The sequence below is a fragment of the Oncorhynchus kisutch genome, unplaced genomic scaffold (genome assembly GCF_002021735.2).
Source record: "Oncorhynchus kisutch isolate 150728-3 unplaced genomic scaffold, Okis_V2 scaffold2907, whole genome shotgun sequence".
NCBI lineage: Eukaryota > Metazoa > Chordata > Actinopteri > Salmoniformes > Salmonidae > Oncorhynchus > Oncorhynchus kisutch.
The window spans coordinates 3,702-22,048 of NW_022264852.1; the positions used below are offsets into that span (position 1 = coordinate 3,702).

The 18,347-nt window shown below is 42.7% G+C and overlaps 1 pseudogene; it reads left to right on the top strand.

The window, feature by feature from the left end:
- Positions 1-216: 216 nt before the first annotated feature.
- LOC116371042 (myosin heavy chain, fast skeletal muscle-like) lies at positions 217-18,150 on the top strand (annotated as a pseudogene).
- Positions 18,151-18,347: the final 197 nt, after the last annotated feature.

An 18,347-nucleotide genomic window follows, 5' to 3' on the forward strand; every position in this document is an offset into this window, starting at 1 on the left:
ATGACTTGTGTGTTTTCACAACACTCTAATGTTTCACAGGGTCCTCCAAGAAGTACACATTCATCTGTAGGAGGGGAAAAGAAGGTGAGACATGGTTTGACTCTTCACATAAAAAGTGACGAGAATATTGGTTAGAGATACCGCTCACCTAACTCTGTTGACTGGGGAGGAAGCACCACAGAGTCAATCATGTTTCTTGTTTCATCTCTTTCCTAGTTATCCGTCACCATGAGTACGGACGCTGAGATGCAAATCTACGGCAAGGCTGCCATATACCTTCGTAAGCCTGAGAGAGAAAGGATTGAGGCACAAGCCGCACCCTTTGATTCAAAGAACGCCTGCTATGTGACAGACAAGGTGGAGCTGTACCTTAAGGGTCTGATCACTGCCAGGGCCGACGGGAAGTGTACTGTAACAGTCACGAAACCTGACGGCAGTAAGGAGGTAAGTCTGATCAGAAAATTATTCAAAGTCAAGTTTGTGCAATTACTCTAATTCTCCAATTAAGTAAATATACACATTGGCATTTGCATTTTGCAAGCAGAATATAACCTTCAAACACATCATTTTTATCGCTGCTATTAAAAAATGACATGGATTGTTTTTTGTTGACTAGTCAACAATCTCCAGATATGTGTCAGTGGGTGATAACAAATGAGTTGGATTAAATGTGTATATGCATTTTTTTTTTACGATTAAACTTGTATTAATGAACAAAAAGCATTCAGTCATGTCCACTTTGATCTGTGTGTAACCTAGATTTCTGACTGTTTCAGGAAGGAAAAGAGTTCAAAGAGGCAGACATCTATGAGATGAACCCCCCTAAGTACGACAAGATTGAGGACATGGCCATGATGACCTACCTGAATGAAGCCCTCTGTGTTGTATAACCTCAAAGAGCGTTATGCAGCATGGATGATCTATGTAAGAAACCTGCACATACAAACACACATACATGAACATAATAAATACACACATACAGTACTACACATAAATGAATGGTAGAAACCAAAACATATCAATACAGTAGACCCACATCAGTTTACCAAAGTACACCCACATTCTCACATAAATCCAGGTAAATGTCAATCTGACTTTGTTAATCTCCTAAATTAATTATGCTTTCATCCAGACCTACTCTGGGCTCTTCTGTGCCACGGTGAACCCCTACAAGTGGCTCCCTGTGTACGACGAAGAGGTTGTCAACGCCTACAGAGGGAAGAAGAGGGTGGAGGCTCCACCCCATATCTTCTCTGTCTCTGACAACGCCTTTCAGTTCATGATGATTGGTACGAGCTCTCATGGATGTATGGAAGGATGGATGGTTTGTGATGGATGGATGGATGGTTGTGATGAGATGGATGGAATGGATGTTGATGATGGATGGATGGGTTGTGATGGATGGATGGATAGTTGTGATGGATGGAATGATGGTTGTGATGGATGGATGGATAGCTGTGGATGGATGGATAGATAGTTGTGATGGATGGCATGGATGGTTGTGATGGATGGATGGATGGATGGTTGTGATGGATGGATGGTTGTGATGGATGGATGGATGGTTTGTGATGGATGGATGAATGGTTGTGATGGATGGATGGTTGTGATGGATGGATGGATGGTTCTGATGGATGGATGATTGTGATGGATGGATGGATGGTTGTGATGGATGGATGGTTGTGATGGATGGATGATTGTGAAGGATGGATGGATGGTTGTGATGGATGGATGGTTGTGATGGATGGATGGATGGTTGTGATGGATGGATGGATGGTTGTGATGGATGGATGAATGGTTGTGATGGATGGATGGATGGATGGTGTGATGGATGGATGGATGGTTGTGATGGATGGATGGATGATTGTGATGGATGGATGGATGGTTGTGATGGATGGATAGATAGTTGTGATGGATGGATAGATAGTTGTGATAAGTGTATATGGATCTTAAAGTCCATAAGTGCTGATGGATGGATGCATCAATGGAAGTTAAATATACTTCAGACTTCAACTGTTTTCTAACAGTTTGCTGGAATATCAGATTTTCACAACGCTTTCACTACAGTGTCTGATTCACTTGAATGGAACATTTTCCTAAAAACATTTTTTGATGATGCTATGAATTAAATCATGCCCCCATAATGTTGTTTGAGTATGATAAGCAATGTGTTTTTTTGGTTCCAGATAAGGAGAACCAGTCCATCCTGATTACGTAAGTTGTTTACTAAATGTCACTGAGAAAGTGTATATTATAATAAATTGGGTCAGTTGGTGTGATGAAATACATGACATTATGGATGGATTAGAGCATCAGGTTATGTGTAATAACGAGTCGATGTGTGGAAATATTTGTAACTACGGTGTAATTTTAATGCTATTTCTTAGTGAAAGCAAATTTTAATCTCAAACATGTAACTAAAACCCCTCTTTCTCTGTCATATAAACCAGCGGAGAATCCGGTGCAGGAAAGACTGTCAACACCAAGCGTGTCATCCAGTACTTTGCCACCATTGCAGTGTCTGGTGGCAAGAAGGAAGCAGACCCCAACAAAATGCAGGTAGGTTGTTCTTATGTTTGACTTTTAATCACATTTCAGTTTGGTTTTCTGAGCAAAATTCTTTCCAGCTGTGAATCATGTTTCAAGAAATTTGTTCAAGTCAAGTGACCATGTTACCAGTTTTTGAGCAACTTGTGTTTGTCTCAATCAGGGGTCTCTTGAGGATCAGATCATTGCAGCTAACCCTCTGCTGGAGTCTTACGGTAATGCCAAGACAGTGAGGAACGACAACTCGTCTCGCTTTGTAAGTATGAAGGGCATACTGTGGAAGTTACCTCATATTGGAAACATTAATTTCAGTAGTTCCCTATAGTGATATCAACAACTGTCCAACAAACTGTAACATTTAAAGGGGTCTATCAAAGTAAAATGTTGATTTATTTGTTGACCTATTTGTAATCCCCATGCACTACTACAGGGTAAATTCATCAGGATTCACTTCCAAGCTGGTAAACTGGCTAAAGCTGACATTGAGACCTGTGAGTTGGTTTTGATTGTTTCTCAATTCTTTCCTAAATTCAAATACTTCTTGGGGGAGATTATATCATTAACTGTTATCTCATGTTTTCTCCCTCTTTCTCACTCTCCTTGTGTCACTAAAACTCTCTCTCTCAGACCTGCTGGAGAAGTCCAGAGTCTCCTTCCAGCTGCCCGATGAGAGAGGCTACCACATCTTCTTCCAGATGATGACAGGCCACAAACCTGAGATAGTTGGTACGACAAAATATTCATAGTCCACACTAATAATACTATTACAATGAGTACATCCAAGGTAACAAGGCATCTAGACATTTGGAGGGTCTCTGGGAAATATCTATCAAGTAATGCACTGTGATGCACTAGTCCACAAGTCTCAGTCTCCTCTTTAATGCTATTCATTATATACTACATGTATCATTGAGTCCATCTATTGAGTAATGGAGGGAGAGATACTGTAAAGTAGGAGAGCAGAATTCTAAGAGATTTAACTGACAAGCTGTTCTCTGTTGTCCACAGAAATGACGCTCATCACCACCAACCCCTACGACTTCCCCATGTGCAGTCAGGGACAGATCACTGTGGCCAGCATTAATGACAATGATGAGCTGGATGCCACAGATGTGAGTCAAACAAAGGGTTAACCAAAGTCTACATATAGAATGGGTAGGACCACCATACACACTGAATGCTCTGTGCAATTACAAGTTGGTAGCAGCTGAGAATGTATGATTTTTTATTTACAATTTAGTCATTTAGGAGACTCCATTATCCAGAGAGACTTACTGTTGGTGATTGCATACATATTCATACTGGTCCCTCATGGGATTTGAACCCACAACCCTGGTGTAGCAAGTGTCCTGCTCTACCAACCGAGATACACGAGACAAATTACTTGTGTTAGTTAGGCATGTGCCTCAAGCAACTCTTCATAACTTCAAATTCCGTCATGTAAGGCTTCCACAAGAGAGCTAAGTACCTTGTGGAACTGTGTAAAACTCCTTTTGTGTTTCCAGTGTGTTGGCCAAGAGTCAAATCTATTCATCCCATTGGTTCTGGAGTGAGCCCAGAACTGTAGTGTAACTGAGCAAACAACTGTTCAGTTTATCTCTGTTGTACTTCCTCTTTAATGCCAGGATGCCATTACAATCCTGGGCTTCACTAATGAAGAGAAGATTGGCATCTACAAGCTGACAGGAGCTGTAGTGCACCATGGAAACTTGAAATTCAAGCAGAAGCAGCGTGAGGAGCAGGCCGAGCCAGACGGCACAGAGGGTGAGTCCCACTCATAGATATACAATATGTAGAGCATTAGTCCCATTCCCCAACATAGAAATAGAACACCTAAGACAGAAAGTGCCACATGAACGTCAGGCAGGAGATCATTTTTGGAGACCAAAATACTACATTCGGATATGATTTGGCCAAACTATTTTTGTCAGTATGACATCATAAACAATTGATCTTGTGTCCCTGAGTCTGTTGTTGTTGGTTCTCTCTCCAGTGGCTGATAAAATTGCCTACCTGCTGGGCCTGAACTCAGCTGAGATGTTGAAGGCTCTGTGCTACCCCAGAGTGAAGGTCGGCAACGAGTATGTGACCAAGGGACAGACTGTGGCTCAGGTAAGGCAGCCAAACACAGCATCTACCATTTTCTGAGCACAGGGATTTTTGTGGGGATGAGTGCTATACTTTTTTTGAATAGTGATGTTTTTCCCAAGCTTGTATCACCTTATCACTAGACATGGTCAACATCTCATGTATTAATTTGAGGTATTATCATTGCAGGTTAATAACTCAGTCAGTGCTCTGGCCAAGTCCATCTATGAGAGGATGTTCTTGTGGATGGTCATCCGTATCAATGAGATGTTGGACACCAAGAATCCAAGGCAGTTCTATATCGGTGTGCTTGACATTGCCGGGTTTGAGATCTTTGATGTGAGTATGAGACCAGAACAAGACAGTTAGTTGTGATTCAGATGGATTACAACCTTGTATGATGAAATGATCCCTTTTAAAACTCCATCAACAGTACAACAGCATGGAGCAGCTGTGCATCAACTTCACCAATGAGAAACTGCAACAGTTTTTCAACCACACCATGTTCGTCCTGGAGCAAGAGGAGTACAAGAAGGAGGGAATCGTCTGGGCCTTCATTGACTTCGGCATGGACTTGGCTGCCTGCATTGAGCTTATTGAGAAGGTAAGCTGTCTGTGATGATTATAATGGACAGTAACAGCAAAGCTCAAATGGAGCGCTGTGTGAGATATTATCAGCATCTGACTGTTGAGATCTCAATATGTTTCCTATTATGTTCCTCTAAATGAATATAATCCTATAACAGCATGTTTACTAAAGGAATGAATGTGATCCTAAATGGAAATATCACTAATTTGATATCTCTTTTCATAAAGCCATTGGGCATCTTCTCCATCCTTGAAGAGGAGTGCATGTTCCCCAAGTCTTCAGACACTACCTTCAAGGACAAGCTGTACTCCCAGCATCTTGGCAAAACGAAGTCGTTTGAGAAGCCCAAGCCTGCCAAAGGCAAGCAAGAGGCCCACTTCTCCCTGGTGCACTACGCCGGAACTGTGGACTACAACATCACTGGGTGGCTGGAGAAGAACAAGGACCCCCTGAACGACTCAGTTTGTCAGTTGTACGGGAAGTCAGGAGTGAAAATTCTGGCTGCCCTGTATCCCCCTCCCCCTCCTGAGGGTAAGACTAGCATCACGCCACAATATTTAACTAAATAATAGTTACAACTCAGACCCAAATGTTCTTTAAAGTCTTTCAATGTATCACAATTTCTCAGGGTTTATCACCTGGTTGATTTACTCATACACTAGATGTTATTCTACACAATCTGATTGGCAGCATTTGCCTCTAGATAAGTGTGAAGTTAACCAGAGATTATCTGGTTTATAATTAGTGTGCTTGCTGAAGACAAGACCACTCTAGATTTCTTACATACTCTAATTATTATTCTATTTATTCCACCCGCTCTTTTCTAGTTATCTTTTAATTTTCCCCATTTTAACAGATAAAGCCAAGAAAGGAGGCAAGAAGAAGGGTGGTTCCATGCAGACTGTGTCCTCCCAGTTCAGGGTGAGCTTTTGAAATCTGCATATTCAGTCCTTCAAAAGTTGCATTGATTATCATAAATGATGTCTGAGAAAATGGTTTGTAATCCTCTTACAGGAGAACTTACATAAGCTGATGACCAACTTGAGGAGCACTCATCCTCACTTTGTGCGCTGCCTGATCCCCAACGAGTCAAAGACTCCAGGTACAAGAAATATTGAGTTAAATATGTCATCTTATCAGTCCAGTATCAGTAACCTTAACGATCCCAATCTATAATCAGTTTTTTAGTATTAAAAGAGACTTGTTTTGATTTACCAGGTCTGATGGAGAACTTCCTGGTTATCCACCAGCTCAGGTGTAATGGTGTACTGGAGGGTATCAGGATCTGCAGAAAGGGATTCCCCAGCAGAATCCTCTATGCTGACTTCAAGCAGAGGTACATTCACACACACACACACACACACACACACACACACACACACACACACACACACACACACACACACACACACACACACACACACACACACACACACACACACACACACACACACACACACACACACACACACACACACACACACACACACACACACACACAGAGAGAAATGAGTGGCACTCTTGATAAAGATGAGCAGAAAAGACTGAATCAAATAACACTGATACTGAGCTATATTGTACGGTCAAACATTTGTGACAATTTTATTATTTCATACTCAGAGAAAGAGATTTTGTTTAACAATTCTTATTTTAATTCAAGATAGGGTTCATCATGATTGGCACCCCTGCTTTCAGTACGAGCACAATGGTATTTTTCTAGAATGTTGTATGAGATTGTAGATCACAATGGGAAGGATGTTGGACCCTCCTTCCAGAATCCTTCCAGATCCTTGATATCCATCGTCTGCACTCATGGACTGCCCTCTTCAATACAAACCACAGGTTTTCAATGGGGTTCAAGTCTGGAGACTGAGATGGCCATAGTAAAATATTAATTTTAGATTTGGGGTTATTGTCTTGCTGTAATACCCACCCATTGCCACGTTTCAGCCTCCTGGCTGAGGCAACCAGGTTTTTGGCTAAAATGTCATGGTACTGGGTAAAGTTCATGATGCCGTTGACCTTAACGAGGCCCCCAGGTCAGTTGACGTAAAGTAGCCCCATAACATAAAAACTCCACCACCATATTTTACAGTAGGTTTGGGGTTTATTTCCTTCATACACATATTTCTTTCGAAGCACTTTTACCATACAATATATTATTATTACAATATAGCTCCGTATTTGAATTATTGTATTATTATACAGTCTATTTTGCTCATCTTTATCAAGGGTGCCAATAATTTTTAATTACAAATTTTTTTTTTGTGGAATTTTAGCCCTTTTTCGTGGTATCCAATTGTTTTTAGTAGCTACTATCTTGTCTCATCGCTACAACTCCCGTACGGGCTTGGGAGAGACGAAGGTTGAAAGTCATGCGTCCTCCGATACACAACCCAACCAAGCCGCACTGCTTCTTAACACAGTGCGCATCCAACCCGGAAGCCAGCCGCACCAATGTGTCGGAGGAAACACCGTGCACCTGGCAACCTTGGTTAGCGCGCACTGCGCCCGGCCCGCCACAGGAGTCGCTGGTGCGCGATGAGACAAGGATATCCCTACCGGCCAAGCCATCCCTAACCCGGACGACGATAGGCCAATTGTGCGTCGCCCCACGGACCTCCCGGTCGCGGCCTGTTACGACAGAGCCTGGGCGCGAACCCAGGGTCTCTGATGGCACAGAATCCCTAGCCACTGCGCCACCCGGGAGGCCCCCAATTTGGCATATTTTAAAACTGTCTTCTCATTCAGGTACAAAGTACTGAATGCCAGTGTCATCCCTGAGGGCCAGTTCATGGACAACAAGAAGGCTTCTGAGAAGCTGCTTGGGTCCATTGATGTGAATCACGAGGATTACAAGTTTGGACACACCAAGGTCAGTCAAAAACCCCCAGTAAAAGCTGACAACAAAACACAACTTGAATAATAATTTAAACCTGTAGCATATAAAATCTCTCCAGGTGATCTATCCATCCTTTTGTTCTTTCTTCTTAATTTAACTAATGGAAAAGGTGGAAAAACATTGTAGTGTTTTTCTTCAGTCCTTCATCACAAGTATAGAAGAGAAACTAAAGTCATTAGCATGTGCATTGTGTTATAGTGGTATGGCTGCAGTTATCTGCATCTGTGTACATTATTAATCTACAACTGTACAATAACTAACATCTTAGAAACAACCCATCCCATGGTTTGTTTGTAACCGTTGCAAAGTTAATGTTGTTTAAATCAATCTAGTGGTTTGACCCTTTCTATCTGTCACCATCTATGGTTCCATTGACCATGTTAACCTGTGTCTCAGGTGTTCTTCAAAGCCGGTCTGCTGGGTGTCCTGGAGGAGATGAGAGATGAGAAGCTGGCTGCTCTGGTCGGCATGGTCCAGGCTCTCAGCCGTGGATTCCTCATGAGGAGAGAGTTTAGCAAGATGATGGAGAGGAGGTGAGGAATAGCAGACATCTTGGCAAAGCTTTCTGTCAACCACCTGTATCTAATGCATTATGATTACATACTGTATATGCTGTGAGTTGTTCAGAATGAGAAAGTACATCTTATAATGGTCTACTAAAGCTTTTGGGTTCATTCATTTAGTCCAGAAATGGATGTAGCAACTAAGGATTCTAGCTTTATAGTTGCAGTTTGGGATTTGGCTGTTCAGTTGTCATTGATATGTGTGGTATTTACCCATTCATTCTTGAAGAATATAAAATATCTCATGAGCTTTGCATTACTGTCAGTCCTTGCCCCCTCCCTTAGCTGTAAACAGACAGTGGTGGGGGTTCCATTTAGTTATTCTTCGATTCCCAGAATGTAGCTTTATGAAACATCCCAATGGTCATTTCAACCCCCAAATTAAATGTGATGACGTTGAAACAACCTGGATTTGAAAAAAAGTTATCAATGTAATTGTCTTTGAACCTAAATCCAATAACATGGTGACATTTCTGTTGTTTTCACGTTGAATTCACGTCAGACCAAATATAAATCAAAAATAGACATTGAACTGGGACTCACCATCTGTCCTTTCTGTTGAACAGAGAGTCTGTCTTCGCCATCCAGTACAACATCCGCTCATTCATGAATGTCAAAACCTGGCCATGGATGAAGTTGTACTTCAAGATCAAGCCCCTGCTGCAGAGCGCTGAGACTGAGAAGGAGCTGGCCAACATGAAGGAGAACTATGAGAAGATGAAGACAGATCTGGCCAAGGCTCTGGCCACAAAGAAGCAAATGGAGGAGAAGTTGGTGGCCCTGACGCAGGAGAAGAATGACCTGTCACTCCAAGTCGCATCTGTGAGTGAACAACTACCCTCGCATGGGCACATTTAAATACACATGAATACACACACACATATAAACACACTGTAAAGGATGTGGCTAACACACACAGTTTTATTACCCCACGTTATGTATTTCATGAATGTCTATTGATTTGCTCTGACCTCTTTGACTAAAATGTATATTTTGATACAGGAAGTCAGGCCTCTGATTTTGTATCCCCTGCTCTGAAACCAGGAAGGAGAAAGTCTGAACGATGCTGAGGAAAGGTGTGAGGGGCTCATCAAGAGCAAGATCCAGCAGGAGGCCAAACTCAAAGAGACGACCGAGAGGCTGGAGGATGAGGAGGAGATCAATGCTGAGTTGACTGCCAAGAAGAGGAAGCTGGAGGATGAGTGCTCTGAGCTGAAGAAGGACATTGATGACCTGGAGCTCACCCTGGCCAAAGTGGAGAAGGAGAAGCACGCCACTGAAAACAAGGTCTTGTGTCTTACTATAGACAGTCTAACCAACAATAATCCAATCAATACTCAACTCAAAACATAGCTTAACAGAAATGGAATTCAAGTTGTATTGTGGGTGCAGGAAATATTATGACACAATAGTAGAATTTCAGCACTCCCCACATTCATTGCATGTTCTGCTCCACCTCATGTATGTCTTCCATTCAGTACACTGGCATGGTAAACACTGCCATCTAGTGTTGAATATATAGTACAGTCAATTTTGATGAAATCTTTTATCTAAATGAAATGAATGCAATATATAACAAACTAAATCTCCCCTTTATGGTGAAGTATAATTATGTTGCCGTTTACAGGTTAAAACCTGACAGAGGAGATGGCGTCTATGGATGAGAGTGTTGCCAAGCTGACCAAGGAGAAGAAAGCCCTCCAAGAGGCCCACCAGCAGACACTGGATGACCTGCAGGCAGAGGAGGACAAAGTCAACACTCTGACCAAGGCCAAGACCAAGCTGGAACAGCAAGTGGACGACGTGAGTGGAGTTTGACATTTTGGCCATGATAGTATGTAAGATGATATTATCTTCAGTTGTTTAGATTTTAACAATACATGTGTTTTTATCTTCTAGCTTGAGGGTTCTCTGGAGCAAGAGAAGAAGCTCCGTATGGACCTTGAGAGATCCAAGAGAAAGCTGGAGGGAGATCTGAAACTGGCCCAGGAGTCCATAATGGACCTGGAGAATGACAAGCAGCAAGCTGATGAGAAAATCAAGAAGTAAACACAAACCTATGACTACAGTATTACCTGCTATAATGGTTGTTCTTGACTAACTATTGTAATTATGAATTATTATTTGCATGTGATTCTTAAAAGCAAAGTGAATGGTATGATCCTCTGCCTTTACACTATCAAACCAAAAACTAACTCTGCAATCAACGTGTTTGTGTCTCTTAGGAAGGAGTTTGAGACCACCCAGCTCCTCAGCAAGGTTGAGGATGAGCAGTCTCTGGGAGCTCAGCTGCAGAAGAAGATCAAGGAACTCCAGGTCCAGTACAGGATATAAGCTCCAGTACAGAAAAGCACAGACTTTAATCATTTCCTGAAAACCCTTATTCTGGTAGCACACATTTTTCCAGGTGGCTTCTGACAGCTGAGTAGGTTGGAAGATGGTGTTTCTTAACATTGTGGTTTTGGTTCCTGCATGGGACACTGTCTACTGAATATATTAGTGTAACTGGCTTCGTATTAAACACATTTATACAAAATATACATACTATTATTACTTTGTGAGGTTCAATTGTTTCAACTGTATTGTAGTGTTCATCCCCCTGCTCCTGTCCCCTGTTCTAGGCCCGTATTGAGGAGCTAGAGGAGGAAATTGAGGCTGAGCGTGGAGCCAGGGCTAAGGTTGAGAAGCAGAGGGCTGATCTCTCCAGGGAACTTGAGGAGATCAGCGAGAGGCTGGAGGAGGCCGGAGGCGCCACTGCTGCTCAGATTGAGATGAACAAGAAGCGTGAGGCTGAGTTCCAGAAGCTGCGTCGTGATCTTGAAGAGTCCACCCTGCAGCATGAGGCCACAGCCGCCGCTCTGCGCAAGAAGCAGGCCGACAGTGTGGCTGAGCTCGGGGAGCAGATCGACAACCTGCAGCGCGTCAAGCAGAAGCTGGAGAAGGAGAAGAGCGAGTACAAGATGGAGATTGATGACCTCTCCAGCAACATGGAGGCCGTCGCCAAGGCTAAGGTGAGTAGTGATGTTTTGATCAAGCAGTGTTGAGGAAGGTCAACTACATCATCATTCAAGTGAACTGAAGTTGACAGGAGTCACATATATAAAGTAATGATGGAACATGTTTCACTAACAGGGCAATCTGGAGAAGATGTGCCGTACTCTTGAGGACCAGCTGAGTGAGCTCAAGATGAAGAATGATGAGAATGTTCGCCAGGTCAACGACATCAGCGGACAGAGGGCCAGACTCCTGACAGAAAATGGTACCATCAACAATGAACAACAAGCCAATGCTTTCCTTCAGTAGAACACAACATGTATTAGGGGCGATATCCACAGAGTTTCTACTGTACTATTCACCACCTAACATCGCCCTATGATACCTCAGAATCCATTTTCAATCTTAGAAAACAATGATCCTATTAACAAGATGTTCCACTGTCCCTGCAGGTGAGTTTGGCCGTCAGCTGGAGGAGAAGGAAGCCCTGGTGTCTCAGCTGACCAGAGGCAAACAGGCCTTCACCCAGCAGGTGGAGGAGCTGAAGAGGGCGATTGAGGAGGAGGTCAAGGTAAGGGACCCAAAATGGAGAGTTTAGAGCCATATCTTTACATAGACGGTGACTACACCACCCTCAGACTCCTAGTGTCTCTCCACCCTCAGAGACTCCTACTGTCTCTCCACCCTCAGAGACTTCAACTGTCTCTCCACCCTCAGAGACTCCTACTGTCTCTCCACCCTCAGAGACTCCTACTGTCTCTCCACCCTCAGAGACTCCTACTGTCTCACCACCCTCAGAGACTCCTACTGTCTCACCACCCTCAGAGACTCCTACTGTCTCACCACCCTCAGAGACTCCTACTGTCTCACCACCCTCAGAGACTCCTACTGTCTCACCACCCTCAGAGACTCCTACTGTCTCACCACCCTCAGAGACTCCTACCATAATTTGTTTTATTATCTCTCACATCTCTCTTTGTCTTTCTTTCTTTCTCACAGGCTAAAAATGCATTGGCCCACGGTGTCCAGTCTGCCCGCCATGACTGTGACCTCCTGAGGGAGCAGTTTGAGGAGGAGCAGGAGGCCAAGGCAGAGCTGCAACGAGGCATGTCCAAGGCCAACAGTGAGGTGGCTCAGTGGAGGACTAAGTATGAAACTGATGCCATCCAGCGCACAGAGGAGCTGGAGGAGGCCAAGTGAGTCCCACAGATCAGCAAAAACTCAGATATGGTGTGGATGGTGAGGGTGGTAGGGGGCTCTGAGAAAATGTTACATCAATATGCATTGTTTGTCAAAAATTAAAAAATTACACCACGAAACCACCCTCTGTTGTCCAATAGGAAGAAGCTGGCCCAGCGTCTTCAGGATGCTGAGGAGACCATTGAGGCGACCAACTCCAAGTGCGCCTCCCTGGAGAAGACCAAGCAGAGGCTGCAGGGAGAGGTGGAGGACCTCATGATTGATGTTGAGAGAGCCAACGCATTGGCCGCCAACCTCGACAAGAAGCAGAGGAACTTTGACAAGGTGAAAATGAATAAACCAATATTTTTATCAAATTGTTGCATATTTCTAATTTTAAAACTCTTCATCTTCGACTTCTAATGAAAACTCCATGGATTCTCCTAGGTTCTGGCAGAGTGGAAGCAGAAGTACGAGGAGGGCCAGGCTGAGCTGGAAGGAGCTCAGAAGGAGGCTCGCTCTATGAGCACTGAACTCTTCAAGATGAAGAACTCCTATGAGGAGGCTCTGGATCATCTGGAGACTCTGAAGAGAGAGAACAAGAACCTGCAACGTGAGCATTTGACAGCAGTTCTATTTGGCCCATGTTTGACTAGTGTTTTGAAAATGGAAGGAACTGCAAACATCAAAACTACTACTACACCATTTCAGAGATGTCATATATTGTTTTACTTGTAGACAGTATTCCTTTGAATATTCCAAATGGTAGGCAATTATTTTTGCAAGATGCTATGAGGTAATGTTAATTAATTAACTATTAATATGATTCAATGTCAAATTCAGATTACTGGCATATCCACTAAAAATCTTCCAAGTCTAATCTTCTCGTGTGTGTGTGTGTGTGTGTGTGTGTGTGTGCAGAGGAGATCTCTGACCTGACTGAGCAGATCGGAGAGACTGGCAAGAGCATCCATGAGCTAGAGAAGGCCAAGAAGACCGTAGAGACAGAGAAGTCTGAGATCCAGACCGCTCTGGAGGAGGCTGAGGTACAAACTACAGCTGTTTGTTGGGAAAAGCAGTGTTAACTAACCAATGCCAGCTACAGTGAAAGGCCCTGTGTATTGGTGTTTATTGTAGTCATATATATTTAATTCCTACATCCAAATATATTGAACACAATTGGCCTGACTGCTTCTGTTTGTCCAGGGCACACTGGAGCACGAGGAATCCAAGATTCTGCGTGTGCAGCTGGAGCTGAACCAGATCAAGGGTGAGGTGGACAGGAAGATCGCTGAGAAGGACGAGGAGATGGAGCAGATCAAGAGGAACAGCCAGAGGGTGGTTGACTCCATGCAGAGTACCCTGGACTCTGAGGTCAGGAGCAGGAATGATGCCCTGAGGGTGAAGAAGAAGATGGAGGGAGACCTGAACGAGATGGAGATCCAGCTGAGCCACTCCAACAGGCAGGCCGCTGAGGCCCAGAAACAGCTGAGGAACGTCCAGGGACAGCTCAAGGTAAAGGGACTGGGACATCAGGTTCAAACACCTGAACATGGAGAGGGATTCTTACCAGTGAACATTTCTATTACCCATCCTATCACCCCTTCATCCACAAGTCCTAATGAACGTATGTCATTGTGAACCACAGGATGCCCAATTGCACCTTGATGATGCCATCCGTGTCGCAGAAGACATGAAGGAGCAGGCAGCCATGGTGGAGCGCAGAAACGGTCTGATGGTGGCTGAAATCGAGGAGCTGAGAGTTGCTCTGGAGCAGACAGAGAGAGGCCGCAAAGTGGCTGAGACTGAGCTGGTAGACGCCAGCGAGCGTGTTGGACTGCTGCACTCCCAGGTATGGGTCAAAAGCAATTTCCAACCAAGCATACTGTTTAAACACACCTTGAATTCAACATTGCTTGCATTGAGAGTTTAATAATTTCAATCTTGTAAATTCTCTTTAGAGCTAAACAAATTGTCTTGTTTCCTCCTTCAGAACACCAGCCTTCTGAACACCAAGAAGAAGCTGGAGACTGACCTGGTGCAGGTGCAGGGAGAGGTGGACGATATCGTCCAGGAGGCCAGGAATGCAGAGGAGAAGGCCAAGAAGGCAATCACTGATGTGAGTCTTTGAATTACATCAACTTGATTTGTCCTCAAGAGAAATGGTAGCTGGGCTGGTTAAGAACAACAAAGATCTCAGAAGAACGTTATGATTTTTGCCAATTGGTCCTTAAATTAAACAAACTACTATTCCAGGCGGCCATGATGGCTGAGGAGCTGAAGAAGGAGCAGGACACCAGTTCTCACCTGGAGAGGATGAAGAAGAACCTGGAGATCACAGTCAAGGACCTGCAGCACCGCCTGGATGAGGCTGAGAATCTGGCCATGAAGGGAGGCAAGAAGCAGCTCCAGAAACTGGAGTCCAGGGTGAGTTACCAGCAGGGTGGATTAGGGGTTGGATTAAAAAAGTATTTGATAATGTAAAATACACAGGAGAATTATGTAATGACTTTCTCTCATTTAACCCACCTAGATCAGGAGTTCCCAAATGTCTTTGCATCAGGGACCCCTTCATAATATCAGAACCCAACTCTTACTTTAGAGTGAGATATAAACATTATCCACACAGTTTTACTATGACTTCAGCAGTGCATGGTCAGTCTAATCAGGTCTTGGCCCCTGGGAAAGAACATTTGACAGTCCCCTCTCTTGGCATCAGAGGGAATATTTTCCCGTTTTAAAGCATAAATTACAGTGCAATTATGTTCAAAACAAAAACATTGTAAATATGTCACACTTATGTTGTGGACTTGAGAAGAATTGGAGCCAAGACCTTCAAATTAAGTCAAGATATAAAAATGTATTTATCTAGTTGTTTCATTTAGGCTTGTAACGTTATTCTAAACTGCCATTTCATTCATTGATTCAATAATAATAATAATGATAATAATAATAATACAAATTTCTGATACATAAATACGCATTGATCCAATTAATCTCATTACATTACTCGTTACAGTTGTTTAATTTCTCTCTCTCTAGATCGCTATCAGCTACATGTCTCATTCACTCTGCTGCAAAAGGGCCGTTACTAGGGAAGCTAGCGTTGCTATGCGGGGCTAGCAGCTAGAAGGCTAACGGCTAAATTAGCTTGTAGGCTACAGGGTTTTCTTAAGTTCATAAAAACATGAAAACATAACATCTTAACAAACATTACTCTCTAGAATATGGTGCTTTCACACTCCCTTACCTTAAAAATAAAGACATAAAAATGTATTTATGTCGGTGCTTCTGTCTTGCTGTGGCAAACTCATTACATTCAAACAGGCGAGTGGCGGCCTCTTATTGGCCATACTGGTACTGCAACGTACACTGCTAAATGCACGACAAAATCGGTCAAATAAAAAAAGAGTCCTATATATTAGAACTACAAGAAGAATTGAGTTTATTAAAAAAATAAAAAAATGTTGGAATAGTGAGCTGACGGGTATCCCTGTGAGCCTCCCAGGCCCATGTTGTACATCTAAGGGTTAAGAACATAAATAGTGGATTAATAATATTACATTGTATTGGACCTTCTAATCTTGTTCCACAGATCCTTGGTAGTTTAAATCTGTTGTTGCTAGCAATATTCATGAACAAATGTAAGTGTAAATTCCACTTTGGGAACCACTTCCACTTTGGAAAAGTACATAATGAAAGACAACAATTGTGCCTCCTTGACTGGGTAGAAGACTCATCCTCTGTTTTACAAAGATTTGTTTCACCACCTCAAACAAATGCCTAAATGTATTTGTTCCACAAAGGTGCGTGAGCTTGAAACTGAGGTGGAGGCTGAGCAGAGAAGAGGTGCAGACGCAGTCAAGGGAGTCCGGAAGTATGAGCGCAGAGTCAAGGAGCTCACTTACCAGGTATGAGAAAGTGCATTCTTCACACATTTGACACTAACACAGACAGGTTTGTGTATAAAACTATACTGACAGTGATTTGTTCTTCTCCGACAGACTGAGGAGGATAAGAAGAACGTTGGCAGACTTCAGGACCTGGTAGATAAGCTGCAGATGAAAGTGAAGGCCTACAAGAGGCATTCTGAGGAAGCGGTAAGAATATACTGAGTCAAATACTCTGAATGCAGAAATTCAAAAAATAAAATGTTTATCCCTAGGAAACATTACATACTTAATGTCCATACAATTTAGTTTGAAGTAAGTGTTGCTCCAGCACATCAGTCAACAACGACAATTGATAGTGCAAGCAATTGCTGATGAAATTATGCACATTTATGAGTGCCTCTCCTATGCATTACAAACTTAAAGGAGAATATGAATTTGAATATTAATTAGCTGCACCAGGGGCTGGTCTAGTGATCGTGCTGGAGGCAGTGGTTTGATCCCCCGTTCTGCCACTCACTTCCTCTGCTGTATCATCCAGCTCCCTGTATACATTGTATATTCTAAATCTGTCTTTTTTGTATTTGTTTTTTTAAATACCTTTAAAACTGAAAATTAATTTCCTACCTGAAGCTTCAAACTTTAAATACTGATCTTCTGCTCTTCCTCTCCTTTCCTCACCCAGGAGGAAGCAGCAAACCAGCACATGTCTAAGTTCAGGAAGGTTCAGCATGAGCTGGAGGAGGCTGAGGAGCGTGCTGACATCGCTGAGACTCAGGTCAACAAGCTCAGAGCCAAGACCCGTGACTCTGGAAAGGTACAGAACTGTAGCTAACCTGTACCTGACTCATGTTCAGATATGAACCACATCAACACCACCTATGATTCAGTCTTCTCAGAGGTCAATACAGACCTTTTACACTGTTCAGCTGTATTTAAGATCACCAAGCAGCACATTTCAGGAAGGGCAAAAAATGAAAGGTTAATTCTGTTGGTACTCAAAATTGAAAATCCAAGCTGAGCACTGAGCACTAAATGCTTGATATATTATATTCTATCCAAGTCTATCCATGTATTATCATGTTGATTGTTATTACTGATCCATTATATTCTATCCATATATTTATCATGTTCATTATTATTACTGATCCATTATATTCTATCCATATATATCATGTTCATTATTATTACTGATCCATTATATCTATCCATATATTTATCATGTTCATTGTTATTACTGATCCATTATATATTTCTTTCTTCTTACAGGGAAAAGAAGTTGCTGAATAAACAAGACCAAGTATTGAAGATCAAAGTCTTACCATTTTCCTGTGATGCATAAAATATGATTTTCATGGTGAAATGTTGAGCATTGATTAAAAACACGTGGATCTACATACACTTCCTTTTGACTGTGGACTTATTACTCAGCAAACAGCTTTTTAATACCATAAAATATTGTACTTTAATTAAAGGAGCGAGCAAAGCGTTAACTTTTTCTTGAGGGATGAGGGATGAAGGATGAAGGGATGAAGGATGAGGGATGAAGGATGAAGGATGAGGGGGATGAGGGATGAAGGATGAGGGATGAAGGATGA